At 47.9% G+C, this 11360-nt stretch overlaps 1 protein-coding gene across 1 annotated transcript in view; it reads left to right on the forward strand.

Moving 5' to 3' along the window:
* The window catches only part of yipf2 (Yip1 domain family, member 2), a 60076-nt gene continuing 48716 nt past the window's right edge, over positions 1-11360 (forward strand). The window contains exon 1 of the mRNA XM_083779861.1: positions 1-21. The gene's annotated coding sequence lies outside the window, so the exon portion shown is untranslated. The remainder of the gene's footprint in view (positions 22-11360) is intronic.

Here is an 11360-nt window from a genome sequence, read left to right on the forward strand (position 1 = left end):
CACAGCTGTCACAGCAGACTGGTAAGACAAATCTAACTTTATTTTGTATTACTGTACATGTTAAGGGTTATGCAAATGCGTTATACAATATGCATGAGCATGAGTATTTAAAGAATGCCTACTTCCTGCAAGGAGGCTTCTCTGTCCAACTCGGCAGCAGAAATCCTTTTGGACGAATTCCTGTTGAGTGTCAATAAGGACACAAACATCTGGTGGAACAAAAGGCTTCAGCCTCAAGACGTGTGTGTAGACATAATGTGGCTGACTACAAGTAACCTATAGTTTCTTGGTTTACAACACTGTCTCTAATGCATTTGATGTTGTGTAAATGCCTACATGCTTCATGCGGTACTACTGATCCACCAATAGATGTCATACTGTACCTGACAACAGAGTGCATATTTTCTATATTGGAGGCCTCACCAGGCTTTCCACCTCGAATATTGGAGAGTTAAGGTCATTACACACTTTACAGTTACACTTTACACACATTACACAAAATGAGATTAAAGGACAACTTTAGTTTTTTTCAACCAAGGTTCAAGTTTTAGGTTGTTATTAGAGAAAGTAAAAGATGAGTGTTAATTGTTTTTCATTTGTTGCTTTCTTTCGTTTTAGGGATTTTAGCTCTTTTTGACAGGGGGGCGGGGGCATTCGAGCATGGGGCTAAATATGTATTTTTTCACAACATTTTATGGTGATTTATTATTTTATTATTACTATAGTCCTAATAAACCCCAGGAAATTACATCTGGCCACAAAATATCACAGGATCTACTGAATGTAAAGGAGGCCTACTGGGGGAAGGCTTATACTGTGTGTGTGTTCTGTAGGCTCAATATGTCAGTTTGTCACATTCAATAGATCTTGTGATCTTTTGTGGCCAGATGTAATTTCTTGGGGTCTAGTAGGACTATAGTAAATAAAAATTAAATTAAATCGCCATAACATTTTGTGAAAAAATACATATTTAGCCCCATGCTCGAATGCCCCCGCCCCCTTGTCAAAAAGAGCTAAAATCCCTAAAACGAAATAAATTTGTTTTAACACTCACCTTTTAGTTTCTCTAATAACAAGCTAAAACATGAACCTTGGTTGAAAAAAACTAAAGTTGTCCTTTAAGCTTGGTTGCAAAAATGTGCACGTTGAGCAATTTGAGTTATTAGCATAATATTTACCATTAACATCCTGTATAAGGCAAAAACATCAACATTTCATCATGCTTTAAGTAGCATGTGACATGTCAAACTAGGGGGTTTTCATGATGCTGAATCCATTCCAAGCATTATTTTAGCAAAAAATAAAATACTCTTGACAAATGTGAAGAGGTCATTTGTCTTCTAAGCCTATAGATGACATTTGAATCATAAAAGTGTATACTAACCAACATTTCTGGGTCTAACATGGGACTTATGGGGGCTTCCAGTAGACGACTGCAGACTGTACTAGTGGTATGGTATTTATTGAACTTTAAGGTTGTGTAAGCCAGTTGTTTTCAAACTGTGGGTCGGACAACCATAACATAATTGTGCACATTTCAAAAGAGACAATTTAAGGTCTTTTTAATACCTGTAAAATCAAAAAATAACAGCAAGAGAAAACTAAGACCATACATTGGGTAATTATCAAACATTGGCCAACTTTTACCTAAGAAAGAGGTTTTTTTTTTTGGAAGATCTGCAGATCGGCAGATCTGCAAGTCGTGATATTGTGGATCTGCTATTTTCACAATGTTTGTTCACTTCAACTTAATCCAATCAGGAGAGAGAGAGCCCATGTATCAGCTTCAATTCTGTAGTGTTCCAATTTCACCTGTTTATCCTGTATGAGTTCTGTCTTGTGGTGGATATTTTTGCCAGATTCTTTTTTTTGCCACGGACATATAAAATGATCGGATAATAATGTTACCAGAAACACATTCAGAGAGGTTGCGGTTATGGTTAGGTTAGGGTTTGAGGTATAGGTTGTCGGTCTAATGACTGTCGGACCTATAATAGTGTCGGAACTGGCTATGGACTTTAATTTTTGTTTAAGCCACTAAATGTCAATGTAAGATGTCATGTGGCTGCTCACTTCACACAAGTGTGATAATTACTATTATTAGTATTATTATAGTTGTTATTGTTATTGTTATTATTCTTATTATTATTGTAGGTATTAAAAACATGAAGGAGCTTGTACACGTCTGCGCTTTTCGGATTAGGTCCTTGTGGTGCATGGAAAAGATGGTGGCTCTTCGGGACGGAAAGGTTTTAGTGTGCACTGTGCAGGGACATTTAAAGTCCGGAAATAAGAGATACACTGCATGTAGGCTACTTATGATTGTATGTTAGTTTGTTTACTGTTGACTGAGAAAACAATGTTGCACATATAGTACATTAAGCAAATCCTCACAGAGATCTGCACAAAATAATTTGAGCCCCGGCCCATGCATGGTTTGAGAACCACTGGGACCCCGGTTAACTAAGTATATTGTTGTCTCAGTCAGGCCATTTGCACCCCGTCCGTCTGTCCGTCCGTCTGTCTGCGACCAGCTAATCTCTGGCACTGCTGCCAAACTGTACACACACACACACTCCATGGATGCCAGCCAGGGCAGAACCTCCAGCACACAGTGGGCTGTATTTTGCGTGTCTTAAGTACCAGGTCTTATTCCCTAACTTGAGTAAACTAAAGACCTGGAGGCGTGATCAATGCTCTTTGGCCACTCAGAATAGCCAAATGGCATTGATCACGCCTCCAGGTCTTTAGTTTACTCAAGTTAGGGAATAAGACCTGGTACTTAAGACACGCAAAATACAGCCCAGTATCTCTATAGTCATGTTTGAAGTTTTGCACTTTGCACACACATTCCCACTAGGCCGAAACCCCCCTCCCTTTCCACATTGGCCTGTTATAGCGCCACCATCATGTTGCTTTTTGCAAAGCACATTTTTGGAATAAAATGTGTCCAACCATGAACAGTGTCTGATTTTTGTGAAAGGCCTAATAATAAATGGCACCCTTTTCACATTAGCCTAGTTATAGCGCCACCAGGAGGCCTATAATCTACTTGACCTGGCGGAGACCTGTGCTCCAGTCCAAGGAGCATTGTTTCTTGTTTAAGACTTAAACCACTTTGAAGTGGTTACAAAAAAAAGACTAGCAAATCCAGTAACCTATTATAGTGCAACAACTATGCAATTAATTTTAAGGACTGCTGTTCAAAACTGATTCAAGGTTGCTACGTGTTATATACAGTAGGAGCAGAAACGACAAGAATAACAAGAATAACAATGAAGAGGAATCAATAAAACCCAAGACATTAGTCTTGATTCCCAGACCTTTATTAAAATCAATATTCCATCAGTATGTTTACAGACAGCCTTTCACTTCTTAGACAGACTGACACATCTCATAAGGAGTGAGTTATTGAGGCATGTTCAATGATCCCTACATCTTTTCCAGACATTGTGGCCCTCATAGGGTGTTTATGCTTTAGTCAAAACATAGATACTTCCGTTCAAATATTACTCAACTACTTGCTTGTAGTTGCTCTGTCAAATTTGTACTTGAGTTAAAACACTGGGAGAACATGAGCTTGTAGATCTGCTATTCGCACAGTTTTTGATAGAGGGCTTGAAGTGGAACAGATGGAACCAAATGGACTCTTACAGATCTGTAACTCGTACACTCAGAGTTAAATATTGGGGTCGCAGAGAGAAAGCAAATTGCATCAGATGCAGCTGGACGAGAGAATGCGATGTCATCACCTCTAAGGTGGATGAGAGGAAATGAGGTCATACACAGTTGTCATTCATTGTGTGGTGAGTTGATGCCGTTTCCCAAAACCCACCGACAGCGATGAATGTTAACCGGCAGCCCATCCAGAGGAAGGACATGAACGCCACTCTTAATACTTTAAAACAGTGGTCCGGGGACCACCAGTGGTCCTTGATGGTGTTCCAGGTGGTCCCCAGCTAAATGATGGAGAGTTGAAGTTAGGTGAGTTAGGGAAAGTTAGGGAAATGTGTGGCAAATCTGCAAAGACATTGATAAAAATCACACCGTGTGAAGTGAGGGGCGCTCTTATCATCTCATCATGACGTAACATGTCGATTTGCTCAGACATATGATTGTCAATGGGAATTTAACAAATTTGCTCCAAGGGAGTTGGAATGGAACAAATTGAGAGGTGATAGTAGACACCTTTATGAACACATTTGTGAAAGATCGTGGTAAGCATTTTTGCAGATTTGCCACACATTTCACTAAATGTCCCTAACTAGTGGATTCATTTTACTCTCTCAAAGAGTTAAATTATTGTTAATATCTGCATCACTTAATTTACAACAAGTCTACACAATTACAGAAATATAGATTAAAAAGAAATTGCTCAACATTTGCCTGTTATCTCTCCTAATGGTACCACAATACAGTACATGGGCTAGTTTTGGATCTGAGAGGCTAAATCTCATGAAATGGTGGTCCGTGGCTCAAATGCCAATTCAATAATGGGCCTTGATGTGAAAAAGGTTGAAAACCACTGCTTTAAAATATTTCTGGGCTCATTTTGATGTCTACTCTAGCAGCTTTAGTGTGCGCGACCCAGACATTCTTATTTATTTTGCTGGGTCAAACCAGCTCATACTAGGACATGACGTATGTGCAGGCAGAAGAATATAGTATGATAGCCTATGAAGGCGTGTGTGAGGACCAGTGTGAGTTCAAGCGTCAGGGTACACGCAACACTCGATGGTTTCACGGAAGCACAAACTCACCGACAGCGTTGAATGTTCCCCGGAAACCTGACAAACAACGAGCCAACGACGCGGCCTCTTTTCCACATGTAGTGTAGTGTTAATTTTGTCGACTAAAACTATGAGGAAAAACTGTTTCGTAAACAATAGGTCGGGCAATTTTTATATTGAAAATATGTCAAATATTTCAATACATTACATCATCAAATAAAATAATCATAGAAATTCCACAAATTACTTTAAGAAGTAGTGAAAATAGCAGATCAACAATTGTCCCTTTTTTGGAAACTAAAGGAACTAATAAGGGACACTCTATTAATTTATGGGAATCAAGCCTTAATTGACAGAATTTACCAGTTTAAACGGCTCATACTGTATACAGTAGTGCAGTTCGAAATATGGGATACTCGACTGGGTGAATTTCAGGTAGTTGGTAATCCTATACATCTATATTGTAGTGTGGCATAAAATAAATAATAATAATAATAATAATAATAATAATAAAATAAATCATCTAAAATAAAATAAATATTTAAATATAAATTTAATTCAGGTCAAGACTTGTGGTGAAAACCATCAGTCTATACCAGTTTAGTACAGTCCATTAGTACATTACCAAAAGGAATAATGGGGGGAAAAGAAGGACACCAAACGAATATTAATACTCACGTATGTGCTGTTGAGGACATTATGACATTATATAACATTCATAGGTTGGCGAAGAGCGCCCTCTAGTGTAATCACTGAAAACACCAGATGACGGAGAGCTCAGTCCATGGCAGTCAAGCGTTGTCAAGTGCAAAATAGCTCTGTATTCTGATAGGAATCTTTGCTATAGAGTGTTTGTTCAGTAACCGGAGTCTCCTTGGCCCCGTTTCCCAAAGAGAACCTGTGCAGGGAGCTTGCGTGTGGTCCTAAGAAGGCTCCTGTATGAAGGCTGCCTTACGTTGTGGGTGTTTCCCAAAAGCGTGAAGAAGTGCCTCTCTACGCACTACCTTATGCATGCAGCCATGCACGTAATTATTTATTATTTTTTGCTACAAAAGTAGCAAAAATAGAACAAGCTGTGGACAATCTAAAATCACTTTGGGAAACCCGGCCCACGTCTCTCCAGCTCTTTTGGTGAAAAGAAAACACATTTTCAGGTCGGGATGCCAAACTCACACAGGATACAGGATTAACAAGTGCAATTGGAAGTGGTGAAAATAGCAGACAAAACAGAACACAATTGTTCTGTCAGGGTGTGTGTTCTCCAGAGGGGGCTCTGGGGGGTGTGTTCTCCAGAGGGGGCTCTGGGGTGTGTGTTCTCCAGAGGGGGCTCTGGGGGTGTGTTCTCCAGAGGGGGCTCTGGGGGTGTGTTCTCCAGAGGGGGCTCTGGGGTGTGTGTTCTCCAGAGGGGGCTCTGGGGGGTGTTCTCCAGAGGGGGCTCTGGGGTGTGTGTTCTCCAGAGGGGGCTCTGGGGTGTGTGTTCTCCAGAGGGGGCTCTGGGGTGTGTGTTCTCCAGAGGGGGCTCTGGGGTGTGTGTTCTCCAGAGGGGGCTCTGGGGTGTGTGTTCTCCAGAGGGGGCTCTGGGGGGTGTTCTCCAGAGGGGGCTCTGGGGGGTGTGTTCTCCAGAGGGGGCTCTGGGGGTGTGTTCTCTAGAGGGGGCTCTGGGGGGTGTGTTCTCCAGAGGGGGCTCTGGGGTGTGTGTTCTCCAGAGGGGGCTCTGGGGTTGTGTGTTCTCCAGAGGGGGCTCTGGGGTGTGTGTTCTCCAGAGGGGGCTCTGGGGTGTGTGTTCTCTAGAGGGGGCTCTGGGGGGTGTGTTCTCCAGAGGGGGCTCTGGGGTGTGTGTTCTCCAGAGGGGGCTCTGGGGCCTGTGTTCTCCAGAGGGGGCTCTGGGGTGTGTGTTCTCTAGAGGGGGCTCTGGGGGTGTGTGTTCTCCAGAGGGGGCTCTGGGGTGTGTGTTCTCCAGAGGGGGCTCTGGGGTGTGTGTTCTCCAGAGGGGGCTCTGGGTGTGTGTTCTCCAGAGGGGGCTCTGGGGGTGTGTGTTCTCCAGAGGGGGCTCTGGGGGTGTGTGTTCTCCAGAGGGGGCTCTGGGGTGTGTGTTCTCCAGAGGGGGCTCTGGGGCCTGTGTTCTCCAGAGGGGGCTCTGGGGTGTGTGTTCTCTAGAGGGGGCTCTGGGGTGTGTGTTCTCCAGAGGGGGCTCTGGGGTGTGTGTTCTCTAGAGGGGGCTCTGGGGTGTGTGTTCTCCAGAGGGGGCTCTGGGGTGTGTTCTCCAGAGGGGGCTCTGGGTGTGTGTTCTCCAGAGGGGGCTCTGGGGTGTGTGTTCTCCAGAGGGGGCTCTGGGGTGTGTGTTCTCCAGAGGGGGCTCTGGGGGTGTGTGTTCTCCAGAGGGGGCTCTGGGGTGTGTGTTTTCCAGAGGGGCTCTGGGGTGTGTGTTCTCCAGAGGGGCCTCTGGGGTGTGTGTTCTCCAGAGGGGGCTCTGGGGTGTGTGTTCTCCAGAGGGGGCTCTGGGGTGTGTGTTCTCCAGAGGGGGCTCTGGGGGTGTGTTCTCCAGAGGGGGCTCTGGGGTGTGTGTTCTCCAGAGGGGGCTCTGGGGCGTGTGTTCTCCAGAGGGGGCTCTGGGGTGTGTGTTCTCCAGTGGGGGCTCTGGGGTGTGTGTTCTCCAGAGGGGGCTCTGGGGCGTGTGTTCTCCAGAGGGGGCTCTGGGGGTGTGTGTTCTCCAGAGGGGGCTCTGGGGTGTGTGTTCTCTAGAGGGGGCTCTGGGGTGTGTGTTCTCCAGAGGGGGCTCTGGGGTGTGTGTTCTCCAGAGGGGGCTCTGGGGTGTGTGTTCTCCAGAGGGGGCTCTGGGGTGTGTGTTCTCCAGAGGGGGCTCTGGGTGTGTTCTCCAGAGGGGGCTCATGAGCGGTGCGTCACAGAGCGGATGTTCGGGTCTGACAAGTCCCGGAAAAGATGCGCTGTGATTGGCCAGTATAGTCACTTGAGTGGCAGCGTGGCATAATGTGCTTTCCACACGTGTAAATTGTTCCGCTCTCCTGTCAACACACAAACGGACTGCAGCGGCCAATGAGGCATCTATTTTTTTTAATATCTTCGGGGGAGACTCCTGTTACAGAACAAACACTCAATAGCAATTAATACTATCAGAATATACTGTAGCCTAGTGCTTAACAAAAACACATTTCGTTTTCACCAACATATATCACTTACCATACCTTTAAACCATACCAAAGAATAAAAAAAGAAAAAGAAAAAAAAGCTAGATGGAGATACAAGGTTTCTGACCAACAACAATGACATGACACAGGGTGACAAGAAGGGAACAATTAGTTAGAACACATTTTTAAACATTTGAAACCAGTGCAATGCAATTTACTTTCAATTTATATGAACAGTATACACAGTAATTTCATTTCCAATGTGTTACTCTGAGAGTGCACAAATGAAACCAAATGGACCATTTGGTTATGAACATTGAGGATTTTAGTGTGTGTAGTGTACTAATGCTTTTAGTATATTAAAAAAGTGGACACGGCTGATAAAAGCGCCATTAGTTTTCCACATGCTCTCCATCAGCATCCGTTTCATTCTGGAAGGGGAGCCACGGCATCAAGATGGCAGAAGGAGCCACGGCATCAAGATGGCAGAAGGAGCCACGGCATCAAGATGGCAGAAGGGGAGCCACGGCATCAAGATGGCAGAAGAAGGGGAGCCACGGCATCAAGATGGCAGAAGAAGGGGAGCCACGGCATCAAGATGGCAGAAGGGGAGCCACGGCATCAAGATGGCAGAAGGGGAGCCACGGCATCAAGATGGCAGAAGAAGGGGAGCCACGGCATCAAGATGGCAGAAGAAGGGGAGCCACGGCATCAAGATGGCAGAAGAAGGGGAGCCACGGCATCAAGATGGCAGAAGGGGAGCCACGGCATCAAGATGGCAGAAGAAGGGGAGCCACGGCATCAAGATGGCAGAAGGGGAGCCACGGCATCAAGATGGCAGAAGGAGCCACGGCATCAAGATGGCAGAAGAAGGGGAGCCACGGCATCAAGATGGCAGAAGGAGCCACGGCATCAAGATGGCAGAAGGAGCCACGGCATCAAGATGGCAGAAGAAGGGGAGCCACGGCATCAAGATGGCAGAAGAAGGGGAGCCACGGCATCAAGATGGCAGAAGGAGCCACGGCATCAAGATGGCAGAAGAAGGGGAGCCACGGCATCAAGATGGCAGAAGGGGAGCCACGGCATCAAGATGGCAGAAGAAGGGGAGCCACGGCATCAAGATGGCAGAAGGAGCCACGGCATCAAGATGGCAGAAGAAGGGGAGCCACGGCATCAAGATGGCAGAAGGAGCCACGGCATCAAGATGGCAGAAGGAGCCACGGCATCAAGATGGCAGAAGGGGAGCCACGGCATCAAGATGGCAGAAGGAGCCACGGCATCAAGATGGCAGAAGGAGCCACGGCATCAAGATGGCAGAAGAAGGGGAGCCACGGCATCAAGATGGCAGAAGAAGGGGAGCCACGGCATCAAGATGGCAGAAGGAGCCACGGCATCAAGATGGCAGAAGGAGCCACGGCATCAAGATGGCAGAAGAAGGGGAGCCACGGCATCAAGATGGCAGAAGAAGGGGAGCCACGGCATCAAGATGGCAGAAGGAGCCACGGCATCAAGATGGCAGAAGAAGGGGAGCCACGGCATCAAGATGGCAGAAGGGGAGCCACGGCATCAAGATGGCAGAAGAAGGGGAGCCACGGCATCAAGATGGCAGAAGGAGCCACGGCATCAAGATGGCAGAAGAAGGGGAGCCACGGCATCAAGATGGCAGAAGGAGCCACGGCATCAAGATGGCAGAAGGAGCCACGGCATCAAGATGGCAGAAGGGGAGCCACGGCATCAAGATGGCAGAAGAAGGGGAGCCACGGCATCAAGATGGCAGAAGGAGCCACGGCATCAAGATGGCAGAAGGAGCCACGGCATCAAGATGGCAGAAGGGGAGCCACGGCATCAAGATGGCAGAAGGAGCCACAGCATCAAGATGGCAGAAGGAGCCACGGCATCAAGATGGCAGAAGGAGCCACGGCATCAAGATGGCAGAAGGAGCCACGGCATCAAGATGGCAGAAGGGGAGCCACGGCATCAAGATGGCAGAAGGAGCCACGGCATCAAGATGCCAGAAGGAGCCACGGCATCAAGATGCCAGAAGGAGCCACGGCATCAAGATGCCAGAAGGAGCCACGGCATCAAGATGGCAGAAGGAGCCACGGCATCAAGATGGCAGAAGAAGGGGAGCCACGGCATCAAGATGCCAGAAGGAGCCACGGCATCAAGATGGCAGAAGGGGAGCCACGGCATCAAGATGGCAGAAGAAGGGGAGCCACGGCATCAAGATGGCAGAAGGAGCCACAGCATCAAGATGGCAGAAGGGGAGCCACGGCATCAAGATGGCAGAAGGGGAGCCACGGCATCAAGATGGCAGAAGGGGAGCCACGGCATCAAGATGGCAGAAGGGGAGCCACGGCATCAAGATGGCAGAAGGGGAGCCACGGCATCAAGATGGCAGAAGGGGAGCCACGGCATCAAGATGGCAGAAGGGGAGCTAGGCATCAAGATGGCAGAAGGGGAGCCACGGCATCAAGATGGCAGAAGGAGCCACGGCATCAAGATGGCAGAAGGAGCCACGGCATCAAGATGGCAGAAGGGGAGCCACGGCATCAAGATGGCAGAAGGAGCCACGGCATCAAGATGGCAGAAGGAGCCACGGCATCAAGATGGCAGAAGGGGAGCCACGGCATCAAGATGGCAGAAGAAGGGGAGCCACGGCATCAAGATGGCAGAAGGGGAGCCACGGCATCAAGATGGCAGAAGAAGGGGAGCCACGGCATCAAGATGGCAGAAGGGGAGCCACGGCATCAAGATGGCAGAAGGAGCCACAGCATCAAGATGGCAGAAGAAGGGGAGCCACGGCATCAAGATGGCAGAAGGAGCCACGGCATCAAGATGGCAGAAGGGGAGCCACGGCATCAAGATGGCAGAAGGAGCCACGGCATCAAGATGGCAGAAGGGGAGCCACGGCATCAAGATGGCAGAAGGGGAGCCACGGCATCAAGATGGCAGAAGGGGAGCCACGGCATCAAGATGGCAGAAGGAGCCACGGCATCAAGATGGCAGAAGGAGCCACGGCATCAAGATGGCAGAAGGAGCCACGTCATCAAGATGGCAGAAGGGGAGCCACGGCATCAAGATGGCAGAAGGGGAGCCACGGCATCAAGATGGCAGAAGGAGCCACGGCATCAAGATGGCAGAAGGGGAGCCACGGCATCAAGATGGCAGAAGGAGCCACGGCATCAAGATGGCAGAAGGAGCCACAGCATCAAGATGGCAGAAGGAGCCACAGCATCAAGATGGCAGAAGGAGCCACGGCATCAAGATGGCAGAAGGAGCCACGGCATCAAGATGGCAGAAGGAGCCACGGCATCAAGATGGCAGAAGAAGGGGAGCCACGGCATCAAGATGGCAGAAGAAGGGGAGCCACGGCATCAAGATGGCAGAAGGGGAGCCACGGCATCAAGATGGCAGAAGAAGGGGAGCCACGGCATCAAGATGGCAGAAGGGGAGCCACGGCATCAAGATGGCAGAAGAAGGG

Source organism: Protomyctophum parallelum (assembly GCF_964188405.1).
Source record: "Protomyctophum parallelum genome assembly, chromosome: 13".
NCBI classification, from domain to species: Eukaryota; Metazoa; Chordata; class Actinopteri; order Myctophiformes; family Myctophidae; genus Protomyctophum; species Protomyctophum parallelum.